The following is a 22,736-nucleotide window of genomic DNA, read 5'->3' on the forward strand; positions in this document are numbered from 1 at the left end:
TTTATTTTACGTTTGCAAAGTTGGCGCCGCAATGTAACCGATGACATCATCACGAGAGTGAATCATGGTCACACAAGGTACGTGATGCCCGATGTGGATGCAGAACATGGAACGCTTGAACAGTGTTTTCCATTTTTTATGTTTTTCTAGAAATGGTTATTTCTCATTTACAACCCCGTCAAACCTTATCCTAATGTTTTGTTCAGTAGGAGACGATTCCAATAAGATTTAATAACGAGAAACTCCTATTTTGCAACTCCGGCCGATAATGTGACAATTAAACCATAAAATCTTTATGGTGAATGACCTTGGTATAATATTCAGATTCAATTAATAAGCGTAAACAGTATATGTATGTACAGTGTAATGTTTAATTTTTTCAATTTGTATGTTACAACAGTTATGTGCAATTCGTGGGTATTATAATCATTCATTAGTACTAGATTGGCTACGCTTTAGTAAAGCTTAACGTGCAACATACGATTGTTCTTAGTTTTACAACAGTAACATAATAACACTTGAGTCCTAAGTGAAGAAAAAGGCCATGACCATAAAAATCTGCAATAAATCTCAGCAGAAGCGTGTTATGTTGACAAGTACTGTAGATTAAGCCTAACTGGGAGAAATTAAGGAGAAGCTAACACCATTGTGATAACATTCTTAAATAAAGAAATTTGATTTATAACGAATGTTCTCAATATTACTATTATTAATCAATTAAAGGCATCCACTTATCATACACTTTAGAGAACAAAATATATGCATTATTTTTATAAGAATAGAATATAAAAAGAGTATCATGTTTTTTCAGTTTTTAACGGAAAATTTATGTGTTTGAAGAAAGCACTTTGGAAGTTGACACCAACCGACCCATACGTCATCTTAGGCTCCTCTGTCTTCTACTTAGTGGTAAAAATTTCTTTCCCTACTGCAGACATAGCTGCGATTGTAATAATACTTTACTAGTACTTTTACACACTTTTATAATGTACAAATATGCATATATATATATATAAATATATATATATATATATATATATTATATATAAAATTATGTATATATATCTAAATAATTATGTATATAGTGGTTTGAAGGAAAAAAACTTTATACGGAGTGTTTTTACAATAGGAGTCTTCTGTGGCTGATAGTACTCATAAAACTTTTTCGTTTATCTGCAGCCCCCATTTTTGTATAAACACCATATTTATATGTAGTACAACTGCAAATTTTAACAATGGATGGCTTATAACAATTACAACGGGTTACGTTTTTTTACAATAAAATCTGTCATTGAAAAATCGAGCAATACCAATTTACATCTGCACTAATACCTCTTAACAGTGGCTTGTAATAATATTTTATGTAACATCCTGGAACACTAGTATGAAACATTTTATAAACAGTAGTATACATACTGATACTTATTGTTGTTCAGCGTGCATAGCTATGAAATTATATAAATTTAATACACATGTTGCTAGTTATTACACAAGTATTTATTCATATTTAAGTTTTTGCGCCTGCAGAGGACCACTATAAATATTTTTATAACAAAATTAATTACATTTCTGACACTGCAGTTTAGGTTGTCTGCTATAATTCCTCGGTCAAGTAAAAATATATACATATGTATGGTTCCTCGGAAAACCAACTTAGTTAAAAAATCATTTCTCTTTCCCGTATCTCATATTTAAGGTGGCTATAACTTAATTACCTTTTTACACTGGTACAAATATACATACAAAATTTTTAAAAAATATACAATCAGTCAAGGAAACCCGCCTACTATCATTCCGCTTCAATGTCCATATCGCAATTTCTACACTAGTGTTTTTTAATCTTGTTTTTTCGAATTTTTAATCTGGGAAAGAATAATTTGTCGAGGTATGGGTCAACGAGGGGCTAAGTAATTTCAAATACGGATGTGGAAAACATTCAACAGCTTCTAGCATTAACGAGGGTATTATAACAAAAGCCCTTAAATTATGCATTTTCCAATTGTATTATATGGTTTTTAACATTTAAAAAAAAACTAATTTTTATAAGAAAATTATATTATTACTTTGTCTTTTAATCTTGCATTACACTTCTTATCAAGCAATGGAAATGTTTAACATTGTTTTCCTCTTGGTTTACTTTCAGTATAAACTATTAATGTATGTTGTAACTGTCCATTTACACATTCCGTCGCCAGGGCAAGATGACACAATCCAGTTAGCACGGGCCATTAGGCTTTTCCATATATTAACGGTCAGGGCCATGTGTATCAAAAATGATACACGCCCCATGTTTAACACGAAGTGGTGCCGCGTGGTATCATTTGCTGTTTAGTTTCAACCTATGTCGAGTTTCTAGTTTGAGCCATTTGGATTATAACTGAGCTCTTCTACAATGCTTGTTAACACTACGAGACTGAATCTCATGGCCCAGGCCTACCACAAAACCCGGCCAGTTCCGCCCCAGGACGTCAGATTACTGTTTATATCACAGGTTTCTAAATGAAGGTACATACACTCTATTTATAAACATGTTTCATTATACAAAATGTTAATATACGACTGGTAAAATATAAAATGAATATCGAAATGGGTACCTATAAAATAAAAGATCATTAGTTGAGCTGCTAAAATAAAAACAGTAAGTTTTCCGTGAATTAGAAAACTAGGTGTTTGTTGTTTGAAATATGTACGGTAACATGTAGGGATTTCCTTCGCAAGTGTCACATTACCGTGTAAACTTGTTTTCTGTCCCAAAAACTGTCAGATTTATATTCATGCTCCCTTGCAAGTCCTCTTCCTTTTCTTCTCTTTATTTTTTTTTTCCCTTTCCTTCTGTTTGAGACTCTTGATAATTCTCTTCTTCGTCATCTTCATCAAAATCATTAACGGCCATTATTATCTTTCAAATTTTACACAATAATTCTCTTCCCTCTTTATTTTCTTCCCTCGCTAGTGTCACCCTTTTTTGTCTATCTTCATCTTTGTCTTGTTCAGTTTCGTTCTCAAGAACTTTCCTGTTAATAATTTATTTTTTTTGTGGTCAACTTTAATTTTCTCTTCCATACTTTTTGCTTGAATTTTCTTTTTTTTTCAGTTACCCCTTTTACAGCTTTCTTGTTCTTTTTCAGTAGTTTTTCATATTCACTAATCTTCTCTACTACTGCACAATACTCTCTGGCTGTATATTGAAGGTCACTGCTAACATTGTCTTGATCAACCTTTGTCTTTCAAATCGTTTATTTCAATAGTCCACTGAATCGTGGTTTTCGAGTGTCAATAATAATCACTATCCACACTTGGAATGATATTTCCGGATCCACGATCAGAGTCAAAATACTTCGCTTTCCCCCACTCAAAATCAACATCACTAATCGTCTTCAAATACATTTGGCTCTCGTAAAAAATCTGTCAATTTATTACTTTGGAGTCAAATTGTCACCTTTGCATACATCATCGTCTTTTTTTTGTAGAATTTATTTTCCTCCATTTTTCTAACAGTAATAAATCAGCGATGTCAACCAGAAAAACAGGGCTATTTCCTAAGAAATTCAAGTATAATAATTGCAAAAATTATCAAGTGTGGGCAAAAATGATACACATCCATGGCCCCTACCAAAAAAAATTTAGATTGGATTTGTCACAGTCTGGGCCCACGTGTATCATTTTTGCACAGACATGAAAAATTAACGTACTGCCCAATACTGTTCGTGTCTGATTTCAAAAAAGAATTATAGTACTGTGTTTCCTAAAAGCACGTATTGATCTTAAATCGCACCTTGGTCCCTCAGACCGGTAAAAATGAAAATTTTTAACTCGGCCCCTGCCTAAACAGCTTTGTGTTATCATAAATGGATACCACATGGCCCACAATGTTACGTGCTGGTGAGTATCATATTATGATACAAATGGCGCCTTGAAATGTGTTAAATTTGGATTATGTATAAAATTTATAAACGAAACTTTCAATTCCACTAAATTTACTAAATTAATTTCTGTTTGACTTGCAATTTTATAAAGAAAACGGTTTTGTGTTCATTTTTATCCATCTCAAATTAGATCCCTTTGACACTTTTAGAATAAACACTTAAAACGATGAGATGAAGCGAATGTAAAGCAGCAGTATATAACTATTTAGTATAAATAACTCCTTATCAAGATAAATAATACGAGCAGTTAATTATATTTAGGTTACGAAAATTTATATGAAAAGGTTTTTTGTTTACAAACTAAGACTGACATTATTTTGCAATTAAAACGGAATCACAATGAACCAAAAAGGCATCCAAGTTCATTCAGACAGTTCACGACGTAAGGCGTAGTACAATTTGTATATAGCTCCTCTATGTATGTTTATATATTAAATAAAAATAATATAATTAAATGTACCGCATATATTTATTTATCATTGGACAAATAGTACATATTTTAGTTTGTACTCTTGTAGACTAATGCCAATATTATTGGTTTATTCTTACGAAGAGTTAGAAGAATTTGGAAATTGCCTGTTGTAAAGTAATTTATAATTTCATAAATCCTTAAAAAAATAAGATCACAACAGAAAAAGTCAATTGGGGTTCCCTAGGGAAAAATAATTATACTACTCGCATGTTAACCTTTAAGAAGGGCCAGTATCTTAATATCCGGACATTGAACTATTGCTGGTTACTGTCAAGAAACGTAGTCCAGCGTGTTTTCACGTGTAATTTGAATGAAACTTACGATTTCAAAATTTACGTTAAAAATAAAATTTCAAAATACTAAAATTAAAAACAACTTACACTCGTACCTATAATAAACACCGCCCTTGTACATATATTACTGATTCTCTATATCAATCTTGATTATTTTAACAAAATACTGAAAAACTCGTAATATAACTCTTTACTTATAAAACTAGTTTTGCAAATATAGAACATAATAATACCTGTAAGGTTTTTTAAGTTTGGTTTAGTTTAAGATTAAGGTTGTGAACATATTATTAGCAAGGGTTCTGTAGAGAGGAATTTAATAAATAGGTTAGATTGGGCAGTACAATAACCCTCCAAATGAACCAACACATATTTTTAATTGTGACAACATCTCATTAAATTGATTAAAAATTTTTAATTAAACAATTGATTGCGTCAACCGACATATTAAGCACAAATTGTAATACCTTAATAACGTGTGAAGATCATAATTTAATATTAAATATAATTCAATTACAAGTGTTATTTTTAATTTAATTCATTATAAACATGTACTAGTAATTTTGGTAGTGTTTAGCAATAAATGTGAGTTCATGGACTAACGTGAGAAACTTTCTTTTAAAATAGCTAAACATTTTAAATGCAAATTTTTTACATTTTCGAAATTGTGAACATTTAAATAATGATATGGAATTGTAAATGATTAATGAACCCCTGATATATACTCAAAGTGTCCCTAAAATTAAACTTACATATTTATTCACACTTCACACTTATTACGCCTAGAGATATTTTTCCGCACACGAACACAAGCACTAGCACTCCCGAACGTCGCTTTTCGAATTCCCGTCCTCGACTTCCTTCCTCTCCTCCTTTTACTTCAGTTTTGGATGTTATTCTCACCGCCAGCTCGAGAACCACGCCTCTGCCAAATCTCTCCATCCTAATTGGGGAAGTACCAATTTTTATCATATCAGCATGGCTGCCCCCTTACATCGTCCGCATGGGTTTTTTTTTTTCAATATATAATAGCATGTTCCGCTGCTTAAGCAAGCATTTCCTGTTTGTTCGTCAACGGTGTCTGGGCGGATGTGCGTAATCCACTTATATCCGGAGGATGTTTGTCTCGAATTGTAATACAAGACTTCCTTTCCAGCAACTATCTGTACAATCGATTCTATGAATTTTTTGATTTTACTAATAATTACATATGTCCTTAAAATACGAACGAATTATTTGAAGGTAATATCTAATAATGATTTTTGTTCAAACATTTGTTTGTGCCGCCTTTTGAATTCATGTATATTCTCACTTGAAATTATAAGTGAAGATATTTCATGTAGTAAAACAATAGAACGAAATTTTATAAGTAATAACGGATTGTCTTCAATCAAAAATAAACTTTTATCTAAATAAAATGTGTAATTTACTTAGAATGAATATTATAACTAAGCTAACGTATCATGGCACATGAAACATAAAATTAACAGCAAAAAGAGTATCGGAAGACCGTGGTTATTATAAATAACGCCACTGCCTCAAACACACAAAACCTCATATTTAGAACGGTGTGCAATTGTTGGTAACAACATGATGGGACTGGATATGTAAGACCGAAGAATACTCCATGCACTCTTTTAGTATCAAAATAACAAATAATATGAATTTATTCAGGTCGGCTTTTTACCGCAAGCCCCAAACCAGGGTTTAGGAATAAAAACAAACTTCACTTTTAAAACTATTGTCTACACATGTTTACAGATCATCTGCCATTTCACTCAATATCTATCTGACTAAAGTATTTAACTGCATTTGAGAGCGTAAATCATTGCATTGCCTTTAGAATTATGTGAACTTTTTATCAAACTATTTGGAAATTGTACTTGGAAGATATTTTTTTATCTAAAATATTATTTTCTTATAAACTATTTCTTAAAGGCGACTGGATATTGTCTGAAAACTATAACCTAAATGATAATGATTAGGTAATATAGTGTTATAAGCTTTAGGCTTAACATGAAATGTCTCGAAAGAGCCGTACCGAACACTCTGGTGCTTTATTCCAGGTCACCGGAAATTAAAAAATCATATGAAACCATGAGGTAGATCCTTTTTTATCTTGTAATTGGCTCCAAGGAGATCTTGGGTTGGAAATATACTTTTTTTAGAAATTCTCAGTTTTTTGTGTGGAAAGTGTGTTGGTGTTCATCGTATTATATTCACAAACCCATATGATTTTGAGCCGGTTCAATACCTTATATCTCCCCGGCTCCATGTGTGTTTTTATATAGATGTGTGTGTGGTTTATTGGCTGCAGAGGCGACTCGATTTTGAAGGCGTTTGGGACGTATTCCGGAGAGTGGCGTAAAGACTCTGAGCTGTAGTGTACTAAGTTAGGAGTAGCTCCTGTTATTAAAATTTTGGTTGTATTTTAGTATTTGTTGTTAGATGTGTGCTGATCGTGATTCCCTTCTAACATGTGCGGCTTAGAGTTTACGACGCCCCTCACTGATGAGGTCCAAGGGATGAGCTAGTTTATATCCGTCCGTGTCATCTCCTCCCATCATGCGTGGTCGCAGAGAAACCTTCACTTTGTCAGCTCTGCTGAGGGACGGCCCACCCAATGAATGACATTCTGCCTTGCTAGTCAAAAATCTGTGATAAACCCGCTGCATTCTTTATTTATTTGTTATTTGCTTATTGATGCCCATTTATATAGTTTTATATTTTGTTATTATAATTGTTAAGTTTAGTTTTAGATATTTATTTTAGTTATTTCTTGGATTTCTATTAGGAGCCTCGCCCCTTAGCCGAAGGATATACCGGGGTGGAATTTGGCATTTTCTTGTTATTCAAATTAAATGGCGTGTCTAATTTTTTGTATGCAGATGCACCTGACAAGAATTGTTCGAGTATACTTACTACAGCAGGCAACTTTTTATTATTTTTATTTATACATATATAATATAATATAAAAATATATATATATATATATGATTATATATACTTAATTATATTGACTGGATAACGCCCTGGGTGGTTTTCGTAGTAAACTGAACCTGAGTAAATACTCGACCCCACGGTGTTTTTTTGTTTTACCTAGTTTAAGTTTTGATCCGGCATTCTCCGTTTTCGCTCACCGAGTGGGCCGCGCGTTTTCCCTAGTTGGTTTTAGGCTTGTGGGTGTGCGAGCGGCGATGTAAGGTTTCCAATGGTAGCAGAGCGTGGTTACCTGCCCCCTCCCCCTCCTCCAGCTGTCTCTCAGTTCTGTGATTGTTAGTTTTGTTGGGTGTAGTTTACGTGTTTAGGTAGGGGGGAGGTTTAGAGTACACAATTTTTTTTTATTAGAGCTCGACCCCATAGGTCACAGGATACCGGTGGAGATTGGTTTTTTAGTGTCCCCTTGCATTCCTGCCAGACTTACCGCTTTGCAGGGAGCAGGGGACTCCTAAATTGCTTAAACTCGCTAAATTTACCTAACCTGTACTCTACTTCCGTCCCGCTATCAATGTGTTTGTTTTGTAGAATTCAATATTTATATTAACAAATGCTTTCTTTGTGTTTGTAGGTTGTGGTTAGTGTATTATTTGTTGCAGGGTAATCCTTTCTTATTAGGTAGCAGGAGTATTTAAGTTCTTCACTTGGACCTCGTCAGTGTAAGCTCCTTTGTGAGTTTGAGTCCACTTAGTTTTACTAAGTAAATTGTTGCGTACGCCATTGTTGTATTTATTGTTGTCGTAATTGTATTGGTATTGGCGTTTTCCCCTGGTGGGCCCTGAACATGCCGCGCCAAGCCCGAGTTGTTTTTTTTGAGGTCCTGGCGAGAGGACAGAAGCCCGATGGAGGATGTGAGGGCATTAAGAGCTCAATTACTGGGATTGTATAGGCGATTTGGAACCGCAGCTGGAATGCAGAGTTTCCAAATTAATACTGAATTTGGAGTTTTTGTAAAAGCCCGAATGGAAGAGTTAGAAGACGATATTAATTTTGAGTCACTTCCCATGTCCGATGGGTCCAGCAAAGGCCTAGATTGGCATCTCAACTTTTACACTTGGCGGTGACAGAATAGTTTTACCTTATGTCAGCTCACGCCTCAAATCGGCAACACAACCAGAGATCAACGCTTAGTTTTAGAGCTCTGATATTAAAAGTTTGGGCCTTTTCGGCCAGTAACAAATTAAAATCAAGCCTTAGATGGTTATGAGTGAGGTGCGTCTCGGTGAAAGAGAAGGGGGTACTATTTTACCGCTGTCACATCTCCAACGGAGGTTCCCACTACCATTACCTTTGCTAACCCGTCCCCCTCCGGCCTCTCTTCTTTCGAGAGGCCGTCCCAGAGTTACTAATGTCCTCCGATGGGTAGTCGGCCCTCCTGAAGCGGCTGGTGAGGCATCATCTATAGTTGTGCCTTCCTTTTCTAAGCTTTGGCAAAAATTGAGCCCCATCCTTTGGGGAGTGTTTTTACAACACGTTCCCCAGAAGTTGATGGGCTTTGACACTAATTTAACCTTATTCCATTTTCCTTCTGGAAAGTTTTTAAGCTGAGAGAATTTCCTGGTATGCACAGATGCCATGCTTATGCAGATGTATTAAGCGCAGTTTTCCTTAAGGCCCGCTTTTTGATCGACCCCTTCTAGACTGCCTTAAGAAGAGGGTGCCACTTTTGACCAGTATCCACGGCCCGAGATCTTGGAGTTCTCTTTGTTACCTGCTCGGGTTAGGGAGCGCATTGCGGGTGGAAACGCGTTTACCGTCCTTCAGGCACCAGACGAGAACGTTGAGCCATTTTGTCGTGGAGATACGGGATGTAGCCCGGGTGTTAGCGTCTTGAGCTTGAGCGAAACCAGAGTTGGTGAGCCTTATGTTTTGGAGGGCCATTAAACCTGAAGAACGCTCCCGTTTGATTTTTTGTAGCCCGTCCCCGCAAATCTTTTTGCGGATTTGGACACGCCTCTCCATCATCTCTAGAGGGGTTCAGGAAATGCGGATGATCAAAGGGAGGCCATGTCGTAGGTGCATCTTTTCCTCACTTGCCCTCCGGGCCGGTCCATGCCTCCGTGTGCGGTCTGAGCCAGCGGCCTGCTCCTTCCCGTAGGCAGCCTCCTACCTGTTATGGCTGGCACAGCAAGTGGGACATATTAGACCGTTTTTTGGTCCACTTAATAAAAAAAACTAGTAAAGCTTGCGGACGAGTAAGCCCGATCTCGTGCCGTAAAGGTAATTTTGAGGGCAAAAATGTAACATAATTTTAGATGGTAAAAGGTAAGCTGGTTTAATACAAGAACTAGAAAGAAATAAACTTTGGGGACAGTTATCATCGTTTAGGCCGAGAAGGCGGAGGTTGCTGCTCTGGCCGCGCAGGGAGTAAGGGCCTGCCCGCTCAACTTGCCCACAACTGGATGTGCTTGTGGGGGAATGAGTGCAGAAGGCCCTGGTTGATTTCTGGGTCAGCACACGCAGCCTGAATTTTCTTTGATCGTTTTTTTGAAGATCTAAAATCCTCCTGGGCTAATAACGGCAGGTTGAGCCTAGTTCACTTATCTGCTGGACTGCTTCACGCACACCTTTACCTATTATCTTAGTGCCCAGATTCACATCAAAATTAATTATTTCTCTTGGGATTGGAGCTTTTTGGTGGCTAAGGACCTGACCTTTATCCTTTCATCTTGGGAGCAGATTTTATCGGAAAAACTGGCATGATTTTGGATTTGGCCTCCAGTCATGTTTTCTTTGCTTTCGCCAGGCGGGTGCTCGTTCCCTTTTCTGATGTCGAGTCTCGTGGGACTGCTGCCTTAGAGATGGAAGATAAGAGCTTGACTCCTCCTGACCAACTAGGACATCTTTACGCCGAAAGAGGCTGAGGACATAAGGCAGATTTGTTCCAGTTTTCCTGAAGTCCTCACTGACAAACTGGGCACGACCAATCTCTTGGAATACGAGATTCGTCTTACAGACACCCGTCCTGTACGTTCCCATCCATATAAGCTTGCTCCGCCCAAGATGGAAATTCCTGAGAAATATGATCGATGATTTACTTAAGAGTGGGGTAATCGAGCCGTCTTGCTCAAATTTTTCCAGTCCAGCGTTTCTAGTGCCGAAACCTAATGGGAAGTCCAGATTGGTCCTGGATTATCGAAAGCTCAATGCTCAGATAGAAATTGACTCCGTGCCTCTCCCCGATTTGCATTCTGCTTTCGACTGGTTTTGTGTAAGCAAGTATTTCTCCATTTTTGATCTTAATCAGGCATACCATCAGATTCCTCTAAAACACGAGTCTCGACCTCTCACTGCCTTTTGTGTGCCTTGGAATTTGTACCAGTTCACCCGATTGCCAATGGGCTTGCTGTGGGGCCCAAAACACTCACCAGACTCCTGGATTCTATCTTTCATGATGTCAAATTTAAGTTCGTGTTCAACTATCTGGATGACCTGCTTGTGTACAGTGAGAGTTTATGAGGAGCACTTGACTCATCTGGAGGAAGTTCTAACTAGGCTGCGAGAGTCTGGCCTTACCGTCAATCCTGAAAAGGTGAGTTTTTGCTCAGCCTGAAATATCGTTTCTGGGTCATCTTGTCTCTTCTCGAGGTGTTTGTATTGATCCAGAGAGATCCCAGGCAATCAGGGAGTTTTCCTCCTCCTAAGGATGCCAAGGGGATTGCCCGTTTTGTGGGAATGATAAATTTTTTATCGTCGTTTCATCCCCAATGTTGCTGAAGTGGCGGCCCCTCTGAACTCTCTTAGGAAAAAGGGTGCCAAGTTTGAGTGGGGTGAAGCGCAACAGACTGCTTTTGAGCACTGAAAGAGGCAGTGATGCAGCCTCCAGTCTTGGCTATGCCCTGATTTCAGTCGTAGTTTCGTCTTGCAAACTGATGCTTCCTCCTTAGCCGTTGCTGCTGTTTTATCCCAAGAAGTAGATGGTATCCGGCAGCCCATAGCTTATGCTTCACGCACGTTAACCCCTTGTGAGAAGAAGAGTTGTTCCGTTTATGAGCTGGAATGTTTGGCTGTCGTGTTTGGAATTAACAAGTTCAGGCGTTTACCTAGAACATAAAGAATTTTTGTTGGAAACCGACAACCAGGCACTTTCTTGGCTCCTTGCCCACCCCCGTCAGCTCGGGAAGATTGGTCGCTGGGTAGTCCAAATTTCTGCCCTTAAGTTCACAGTGCAGCACGTGCGAGGCACCCAAAATATCATAGCGGACACTCTGTCACGCATGTATCACTTACCCAACGACCACCAGAATTTATCAGAGCCGCCATGTTGTGGCGTGCTCCTAGACTTTCCTCTGGCATTTTCGGACATTGTTCCACACCAACTTAAGGATCCCGAGCTGACTGCTATCATCAATGAGCTTAAAAACGGAGGTGCCCACCCTCCTTATTTTCTGTACCGAGGTGCTCTATGCTGCCGTGACAAGCAGCGGAGAAAACCTAAGTTAGTGCTGCCAAGCATTTCTTGTACCGATGGTCTTTCAGTATTTTCATTCTTCCTCCTGTGGGTGGACATCTAGGAATTCATCAAGACCATCGCGAAGATTAGGGATCAGTTCATCTGGAAAGGTATGGACCGGGATATTGCAGCTCGAGTACGTTCTTGTGAACTGTGCTCCGCTAAGCAAACCCGCTCAAAATACCAAGTTGGGTCTTTTGTCATCTGAGGTGGCGGAAAAAACCTTTGGAGAAGGTTTTCATTGACTATGTTGGGCCTCTCCCGCGTAGCAAGTCCGGAAATAAGTTCCCTACTTGTTTGTGTGGATGCCTTCTCCAAGTTTGTTTGGTTGTTCCCATTGCGGAGTGCTACCGCGCAGCTCACGGTGCAAGCACTTCGTAACCATTTTTTTCAACACTTTGGAATCCCCGCCACCTTAGTTTCCGATAATGGTTCACAATTTGTCTCTAATATCTTTAAAAGAATGTGCTTTGGGCACGGAATCCGCCATGTGACTACTTCCCCTTTCTATCCTCAGCCTTCTCACGCCGAACGGTTTTAATCGCAATCTTCGATCTGCTCTCATTGCCTTTCATGCGGAAAATCAGACCACCTGGGATCAACAACTACCTTGGATCCAATTTGCCTTTAATACGGCCCAGCATGAAAGTCACAAGGCGGTACCTTTCGAGTTATTATTTGGCTTTCCGCCAAAACAACCCTTTGGCGAACCTTTGGAAAATTAGCGATCTTCTGCCACCTCCTGGTACTCCCGATGTGAAAGCCACTTGGGAGGCAGCCAGGCGGAATCTCATTCGGGCTAGGGAGTTAGTAAGGAGGAAGTACAACCGAGGTCCGTATTGCCAATCCCTTCCAGGTGGGGGATCTAGTTTACTGCAAGGCTCAGCCAGTCAGTTCGGCTGTGGACAAAAGAGCTGCTAAACTTTGCTACAGGTGGACCTGGTCCCCCACCCGCATCTTGAAGTTTCTTGACTCCGGTGACTGCCCGACTGGGAAGATCCTCAGTCCCGAGAAGATTTTCAGGAAGGCGCACATATCCCATCTGGAAGCCTTGCCGAAAAAGTCATCCGTGATTTCTCTTTAGTCTGTGCGGAAGGGTTTTAGGTCCAGAAGGCCTGATCACCTCTGCTCCTTCTTCCTGATGTCAGCAGGTTCCCTGGTTTTCCTTCTTTTGTACCCACGCTAACTCTTGGAAGGGATTTCTTGCCTCCAACTGGATTTTCTTGGTTTTCTCCTTCTGTGCATACTTCAGGTTTTCCGCCGGTTTGATAATTCCTTCAACCTTTATGGGGGGAGAGGCATTATTCGTTCGGTTCTTTCTTTTTGAAGAAATTAACAGAGGGGAGTTTCCTCCCCTTTTGGGGGGGGGAGTCTGAGAGGCCCACGGTTTCAAAAAAAAATACCTATTATCTCCCCCGGCTCATGTTGTGTTTTTAATATTAGTAGTGTGTGTGGTTTTAGTTGGCTGCAGAGGCGACTGATTTTTGAAGGCGTTTTGGCCTTTCCGGAGAGTGGCGTAAAGACTCCTGACTTTCTGTAGTGTACTAGTTTAGGAAGTAGCTCCTGGTTTTAAAAATTGTGGTTTATTTATTAGTATATTTGTTAGATTTGCTTGATCTGATTCCTTCTAACATGTGCGGCTAGGTTTTAACGGCCCCTTCACTGATGATGGTCCAAAGGATGAGCTGTTTATCTGCCTGTCAATATCTTCTCCATCATGGCGTGGTCGGCAGGAGAACCCTTCCACTTTGTGCGTCTCTGCTAGAGGGACGCCACCATGATGGACATTTCTGCTAGTCAAAAATCTGTGAATAACCCTGCATTCTTTATTTATTTGTTATTGTTATGTTGTTTGCCCATTTAATATAGTTTATATTTTGTTTATTTAATTTTAAGTTAGTTTTAGAATATTCATTTAGTTATTTTCTTGGATTTCATTTAGGAGCCCGCCCGCTTAGCCGAAGGATACCGGGTGGAATTGGGCATTTTCCTTGTTTTCAAATTAATAGCGTGTCTAATTTTTGTTTTGTATGCAGGTGCACCTGATCAAGAAATTGGTTCGAGGTAATACTACTACTGCAGGGCAGGCACTGTTTTTAATTTTTATTTATTTATAAATATTATAGTATATTAAATAAATATACCTTTAATTATATTGACTGGATAGAGCCTGTGTTTTTTTCCGTAGTAAATGAACCTGGGGAGGTTATACTGACCAACGGTGTTTTTTTTTTCTTACCTAGTTTACTTTTGAATCCGGCATCCCGTTCGCCCACCCATGGGCGCGCGTTTCCACTGTTGGTTTTGCTGTTGGGTGTGGCGAGCGGCGATGAAAGGTTTCATGTTCCATGATGAGTAGCGAGTTTTTCGCGCAACATTCAAACATTGTTCCCCCCCCCCACCCCCCCCCCCCCCAATTAAATGTTACTCCATGCGTTATACATGTTAAAAAAGAAATTTAAGATCGGAGTTTAATGTATTGATAGAATAAAAGCAATCATATCCAAATGTATTAGTCTGAAACCCTTTATAGGATTTAGAAACAAATCAACGCTGGTTTAATTCCCACTGAAGAGACTTTTGTTTAATTTTTTTAAAACAGCGAGTAATTCCTGATAGATTTTGTTAACATTATGTTGAAACTGCTATTAAAGCGGGGGTCGGCCCCAAATTTGTGGTTAAAGAAATTTCAATTTTTTTTTTTTTTTAATTTTTTTTAAATTCCAAATTTTGTTAGCTTTAAGAACATAACTCTCACTTTTTTTAATTTCTGTCAGTTATTAAACACAGGTTTATGATATATTATTTTCACAACGGCATGTCATCGTCATTTTTTTGCGTCCCAGGAGAGCAATGAGGCGTTCATTTATTTGTTATCAGTACTGTTTAAGCTGATTATCTATACTGGCTGACCAGTTTATTTTGTTTTGCTCATGGCAAGCAACTGCTCCCAGCTGTTCTGGTAATAGTTTTCTGCTGGATTTAGTGTGGATTTTGTTATTGTTTTGAGATGTTATTCCTACACCTTATGATAAGTGGTGTAGTGTAGTGTATTGTGTATTTTGTTTTGTGTGTGTTTTGTGTCTTAGATAAAATGCTCTAGGGCTCCAACAAAAGTTATTTTTTAAGAAAGAGAAAAACGTAAATCTTTCAGATGGATCCCCTATCAAAAATTAGAAAAGTGTCCGGTTTATTTTTGGTTAGTCCATTTGGAAAAACCACCCCAACAATGAAACCTACCATCCCAAGCACAAGTTTTGAGTAATCAATTTGACTCCTCCTGTAAATCAGCCCTGATAATTGTTGATAACCTTATAGTGTAAAACCTAGTGCTATCAAAAAAGAAACTAGGTAACTTTGACTATTATAGTTAAGGTATGAAACTGAATAATTTGATAACTGCAATGACATTATAAATTTACATAAAATACCTAGAATCACTGGTTTTTGTCCTGACTATCGCAGTGTGCGTACAATGTAATGGCTCTCTTTCAATTCACAGTTAAAAAAGCCGATTAGGCATTACTACTAACCAGTATTGTTATACAAGTGTAATAATTGTGGCTATATGAAAGTTTCCTCAAAGAACCTGTCAAGCAATTTGGCTAATTGGTAAGGTATGAAAGTAAATGTTCGACACGGTCTATGCTTTTTAGATCCATAAAGGGAATAGGCGAGCAAGCCCGCGAGAAACTTGGGAGTGTGCGTGTCCATGAAACTTACCTAGACCCGATAACTTTTTAAGAGCGTACAACAAACTGCTATGTGATGCTACCCACAAATGGTGTCTGAAGACTCAATATGAAAGAAAGCAGCTAAAGAATGTGTACAGAATAAATGATGGTTGTTAGGGAAGTAACAAGCAATTTTTGACGGTACTTGGCAGCGCCGCGGACACTCTTTTTCGCTGAATGGTGCGTTGACTTGCCTATAGCAGATATGAAAATACCTGGAAAAGTGGTTGATTGTTAAGAGGTTTTACAAGTAAGTTCTGTAGATGTAAGACAAGGTTGGATGATAACCATGACTTGAATATAATGTAGAAGCAAATTATACACCGTGGTGTTAGTGGTGGGATGGAGGGGTGGACCGGAGTAGTTTGACCATGTTTTGTATTCAACTGAAACTATACAAGAAACCTGCGGTATAAATATTATTTTTGGGGCGAACGGCGATCAGCGCTCAGCTTTTTCCGAACCTAATATTGAAAGAAAAGCCCTATGGTGATGAATGTATTCCAAGAAAAATTAAGATAGTGTGTTGCTCATGTTAGATAAAAGGATGGGGAATTTAGATTATGAGGAAAACGAAATTCTTCTTTATATGTATAATGGCAACATTAAGGGTCTAAAGATTATACCATGTACACTCCATAGGATATGACTTGAAGTCTCCTTTGCGAAAAATTTTATGGTTGGAATGGAGGGTGATATAATAATTTTATAATCATGAATGATAAAAAGTAGAGTAATACAATTGTGTTAACAAACGGTGAGTCACAATCGAAATGAAGTTTTATATCACGTAACGTGGCAACTATAATGCCACCTAACTAAGCAATGGACTTATATAGAATTTTGTCAAGCATATTTGCAAAGTCTCTATTTTGCGTGTGTCGTACTCTTTTTTAATGGTAGTATATGTATAGTAGATATCAATTCACTAACAACTACAATAAAGTGTAAATTATAAAAATGTAAGGTTTAAGGAATATATTTAAATATATATATTATTATATATAAATTTAATGCTGGTAGGTATGCTATTGCAAACATATTTTGTATTCTAAAAGACTGTTTGAAACTGAGTCAATCTATTTCGATTTCGAATTAAAATAACAGGAAACTTCGAAGTGAGTTTAGATATAGCGTTAAATGCAGCTGTGCGACTCAAATGTTTCATACTCACCATTATTGGCAGCCTCAGCAGACCCCTCCTCCCACCCCACTTGTATTCTGAAGTGTTTTTGTGCTGCCACGTGCATCATCTACTCAATACGCAACATTAGTGACGGGTATATATTAAATACGTCCTTTCCCTTTCCATCATGAAGATCTCAATAATTAACGAAACATGGTGTTTTTTTAAAGTCAACGCTCATTCTCCTTTATATGCCCCCCGCCCCCCGCATGACCAATAGAAGCTTTGCCCCAACTTCACAAATACGATTTGATTAAATTTTTTAAAGTAAGTATGTACAAAAATACGTATATTGCTATTTGGTTGGATTTAAAGATTTAAAAAGTACAGTTCAAGTTTTACTTCTAAAATGCAACATTAAACACACAAAGTTTTTATTATTCGATTTTATACGACACTACCACTGCCATTTAGAGATACCTAATCAGGCTGAAAAATTAAATTTATTCTCCAACACAACATTAACTCATTATTTTATAGGAATTACCTTGTATTTGATACTTGCCTTTACTATGTTGAGTGTACAAAGCAAAAATATATTTTGGTTATATATCTAACATTACTACAATTATTAAATTTATTCACTAGATGTTTTGAAAGTGTGTACATGAAAAAAAAAAAAAACTATTTAAAAATTAATAAAAATATTCGTTTATAACAAATTAAGTCCCAAAATATTATTTCTTAAAAATTATACGAGGTTTTTTGCATATTAAAATATTGGCACATACTGCACTTTTAAGAATAGACAAATCTGATCTGTGTTTAGTATAATGAAGATCTATAGTAAATGGTCTAGAGAGCATAGACCCATTAAATAGTAACAAACCAACTAGCAGTCCAAATAAAGTGAAATAGTACTTCCCCTAAATATTAATTTTCTTACACTAATTTTTGAGAAGTTTCCCCCCACCCCCCCCCCCCCCCACCCCCCCCCCCCCCCACCCCCCCCCCCCCCCACCCCCCCCCCCCCCCACCCCCCCCCCCCCCCACCCCCCCCCCCCAGAAATAGTGTATAACTAATAAACTTTTAAACCCGTTTTTACTTTTAGCACTGAGGCAATGTAAAGTTTGAATTATTTTCAACGGAAAACTAGTAGTATGTTTAACTGAATTTCAATATGCAATTTAAAAACTTAACTATAAAATGTTTTAGGTTTAACATCGGTTGATTAAGATGGCACTGCACATCGCAGCGGAAATAACTCATGAAATTTATATGTGTAAGCGATGATCGACGCGTATTAACTGTAAAACTTACTGTATATGAAAATATTTTGCATTAAAACATCAGTATACCTACTACAGATACTGGTGGTCTTCACTGTTATAAGAATTTTTGGTTTTCGTCCAAAAGTTAAACAAATATTTCCAAACTGTGTTGAGCTCATCATTCCATTAGAATGAAAACTTTCTACCATAGGTAGATGTCGAGGAATATCGCACAAGCAATCCACTATGAATAAAGACCAAAAAAGTTCTTTAGTAAAATTTTGTCTTCTGTTAGAGAATGTAAACCAAATTTTTGAGTTTTTTTACATAATAACAATATTTTTAAATAAGCACGTTTATATAATACTTGTAATAATTTATTATAAATTAATAATTTATAAATAATTTATATTTTGTTTCTTAAATTTCTTTCATAAAAAAATAACTTTTCAAGTGATTAAGAGTAACTTTAATAGAACTTTTAAAAGAATCATACTTAATAATAAATGAAATGGTGGATACTCAGCATTGAAAAATATTTATTCATTACAATTTTCATTCTCTAATATTTTGTGAAACAAACATATTAACTAGTGACTCTGTCTTTAAGGTCATTATTAAGAAATAATACATTAGCTAAATTAGTGCATAAGGATATAGAGAGAGAGAGCTATTAGTCAATAAATAAAGGTTAAGTATATAAAATTGCTTCATCTTAGTATGTGTAAACCATTTCCTTTACACTGTTCGTTATTACCGAGAAAAGCTACTTTAAAATTTTAAATTAAACCTTCTACTAAAGTTCTCTTCAAAGCAACTCAACAAAGATGGTATCAGAGCACGCTCTTTAAAGGGTGCGACAGAAAGGAACAACCACAATGAGCTCATGCCTCTCTGACAACTTGATGTCTAGAGACTCATTTATTCCAGGAAACTAACTTTTTGCTTTCTCAGGTCTCTTAATTAATTTGTTAATTTAAACAGCATTTTATCACACTTTTAAAACTTCTATAGAGGTTTCTACAAAAGGGACTCTTTACCTCGTTTCTGGACTCAATTCCATCAAGTTTTTTTTATATTTACTTCACTAATTTTAAAATGTATCTTAAGTTACAACAAATTAAATTCAGTGTCCTACTTTTTATAGTTCGATGCGATGTTAGATAGGTGGTCTTTAACAAATAGTTTCTTGCCAGTTCCTAATGAACTAAATCCAATTTTTTTTCTCCTTGTACGCATAATAACTATTGAGCAATTTTATATTCAGTGTTGAAATTTTAATTTAAACTTTATATCTTTTATTACTGCATCTGTATTATAAATATTAACAGTACAACAGTCTATTGGGAGTCCATATTTTCTGTATGTCACAAATTTAACCCTGACGACATTAGTCTGGTACCGTGAAAAACTAGAATTACAAATTAATTTAACCGTCTGAGTAGATTTTTAAGTTTAAATATACGAAATGTTTTCAGTAACTTATAAACATACTGAATGTACGATAGTGACATTGGTAAATTTGTTGGTATCATATAAACTTTTAAAATATATGCATAACAAATGGTAAAAGGCTTTTGGACTGTGTGTTGTTGCTTGGTGTTAATGATAAAAGCTATGATGGACATAACTTGGATCATATTTTTGGTAGTACAAAGTTTCCATTAACTCACTTTCTTGTCTGTAAATTTGATAAAACCCATAGCCTTATAGTATTATAACCTTTCCTATAAACAGCATTCACATATTTGAAACTAACAACTACGAAGATTATTTGGCGAGTCTGGTCCGCCAGTTGATGGAAAAATAAGATTTCTCTAATGGTGAAGTGTGTCAGTCTATATACACGATAAATTTCTAACGATTAACTTTGAAACGTGTGATGGGGAAGTTTTGCCTTTTCCATATTTGTATCAAAAATTTAAAATGCTAAATATTGGTCTATTAGGAGTCGGTCTCCGTGCCGCGGTGTGGGGAGGGATAGAGTTTAATACGAAGCTTCACACGTAGACCGAAGATTGGCGTAATTTTAATCTCATATATCAAATCAGAATCAAATGTCAACGCAATAACTCTACAAAACTATGCGTTCGCAAAGATTCTTTACAATTACAAATATTACGCTTTTGTAATATTTATTTCTGATCCCAAAATATAACTTTAACTTCAGACCGATAGAGCTTACAGGTATGACAGGTGAAGGAATGTAAGTGACTGGTCAGACTTTTTATCCTTGAATGGATATTACAAATGTTTTATAGTTATATCATAGAATTAATAAAAATTAATATAAATAATTAAGAAACCCTGGTTCGGTAACAAACCAATAAAAAAGGGGAAAGAATTCTGGGGTGGAAACTATTTAATACAGCAGATTCTAGGTTGAATTCATAGTAAAGGTTAAGCCATGAATACAGTAAATTTTGAGTTGAGTCTTAGCGTGATAGATTTGCTAATTTCATTATTGAATGGATCTGAACTAAAATTTGCATTTGTATTTACGTTTTTATATGTTATGATAAATAAATGATGACAAAGAAGCAAATTACAATGGCATACAATACTGTGCAAGGATACGCTAAAATAAAAAGCAATTTAAAACATGCGTTATAATTTTATTTCTTAATGTTTTCCTTAAGTTATAAGACGGCATTTATAAACAAAGAGAGTCAGGTATTATTTATGATAATTTAATCCTCCTTATATTTATTTATATGGAAACTACATTGTTTGCGTAAAAATTTCTCTAATAACTATGCGGATTTCGCTTACAATTAGGATATTGGTCAATGGTCATGCTGGAAATAGGGGTTTCATTAAATATGTATAACCTTCCAAGAACATCTTTCATTCTTATATTATAATACTTTAAAATACTAATAAATAAATTTTAACCATTAACTGATCAATTATTAAATCCTGTAGTTTTGATATTCAAAGAATTTGGTATTTACGATCCATTATGAAAAGGTTAATTTAATGTGCGAAATATCAAACCTTTCGATGTAAGTTTTCACGATCATAACCTTAATTTTTAATCTTAAATAGGTCTGATTTAGTACTATTTATTGTTTGCGTTAAGTTAGACTCTCTTACAAAAGGAAAGACTTCAAGCAAAATAACATTGACAGACTTCTGGAGAACCGCAAAGATTAATTGAGAGCTAATTCAGGGTGAAGACTTCTGATAATGTAAGCATGTGCTTAATCCGTGTTACAGCTAAATGTCAGTATAAAGTCAAACATATCTATCTTAGAAAGCAATCATTAACAAATAGCTTTGAAATGCTTAATCGTTTCAAATTTCTGCAATTAACTAATAAAGATAACTTAAATATTTATTTTTAATTTTTTTTAATAGGTTATGATTCTGAAACAGGCTGAACAACTCATGGAGAAAAATTTCCTTAAACTAAAATATTTTTCTTGCTAAATTTTTTAGGCAAAGATTGGTTTGTTTTTAGTCATTAGTCAATAGAAAACGATTAATAAAAGTTCAATCACTATAAAATCGTGGTCATCAGTGCTAAGTTCCTACCATTACTCGATCAAACTTTAAGTTTTGAGAAACCAATAAACTTCCTTTCAACTTTTAATATCTATTATCTTGTTTTATCTATGGCAGGATGTTTAGGATTCTTTTGTTTTTATGAATATCAAGAAATGCATGATATATCTCATACAATGTTGTTATTATTTTACACAGTATTTACAAAATATTAGTTAAAAAACAACATATATTTTTAACCAGTTTATCAATTGGCTGAGCTTTACCAATTATGTGAATTTCAAACACATGTAGCCATACTACTCCAACAGATACAAACATCATCTTATGTTGACTTTACGATCTTATGTGTGTATCAATTTACGATTTAAACACTACTATGAAACAAGTTCTTTTTTATTTCATTATATGATAGGGGAGGATATATCGAGAAAGATTTAAATTGTTGGCTTTGAACGTAATATTTCTTGTTCAACCCTAGAATTTAGCCAAGGGTACTTGAAGTATATCACGCAGTTGCCTGGAACAATTTATATTTTTCACGCTAGAGAATATAATGAAGTTAGATATGTGGTTACAATGCAACCTCAGCGAGGACGTATTACGTAAAATCGCGATACCTTGTACACAAAGTACTGTATTGTACGTATTGAACACCTATATGCATTTCAAATATGATCAACAACACTATGTTATTACATGGAAATTTTCTGCTGGATAGTTTAATTGTTAGGTAATAAAAACACAATTTTCATATATATGAAATTTTAAATAAAAGCTTATAACATAATTATAAATCTTACCAAGAACCATATATTAGAGGTTATATAGAATTCTGCTATTAATACTATTTTAAACTTTTGCGTGTACTGAAAAGTTAGTGTAGTAGTCTGAGTATGCAATACACACCCGCTGAGTGACTTCATAATATACAGTTCGAGTGATTGTATCAAGAATAA

General features: G+C 36.1%; 1 protein-coding gene across 1 annotated transcript in view; it reads left to right on the forward strand.

Annotated features, from left to right (window-relative positions):
* Positions 1-22,736, forward strand: part of LOC124363059 (FMRFamide receptor-like) — a 488,228-nt gene that overhangs the window by 367,924 nt on the left and 97,568 nt on the right. The window lies entirely within an intron of this gene.

This window comes from Homalodisca vitripennis, chromosome 5, assembly GCF_021130785.1.
Source record: "Homalodisca vitripennis isolate AUS2020 chromosome 5, UT_GWSS_2.1, whole genome shotgun sequence".
NCBI lineage: Eukaryota > Metazoa > Arthropoda > Insecta > Hemiptera > Cicadellidae > Homalodisca > Homalodisca vitripennis.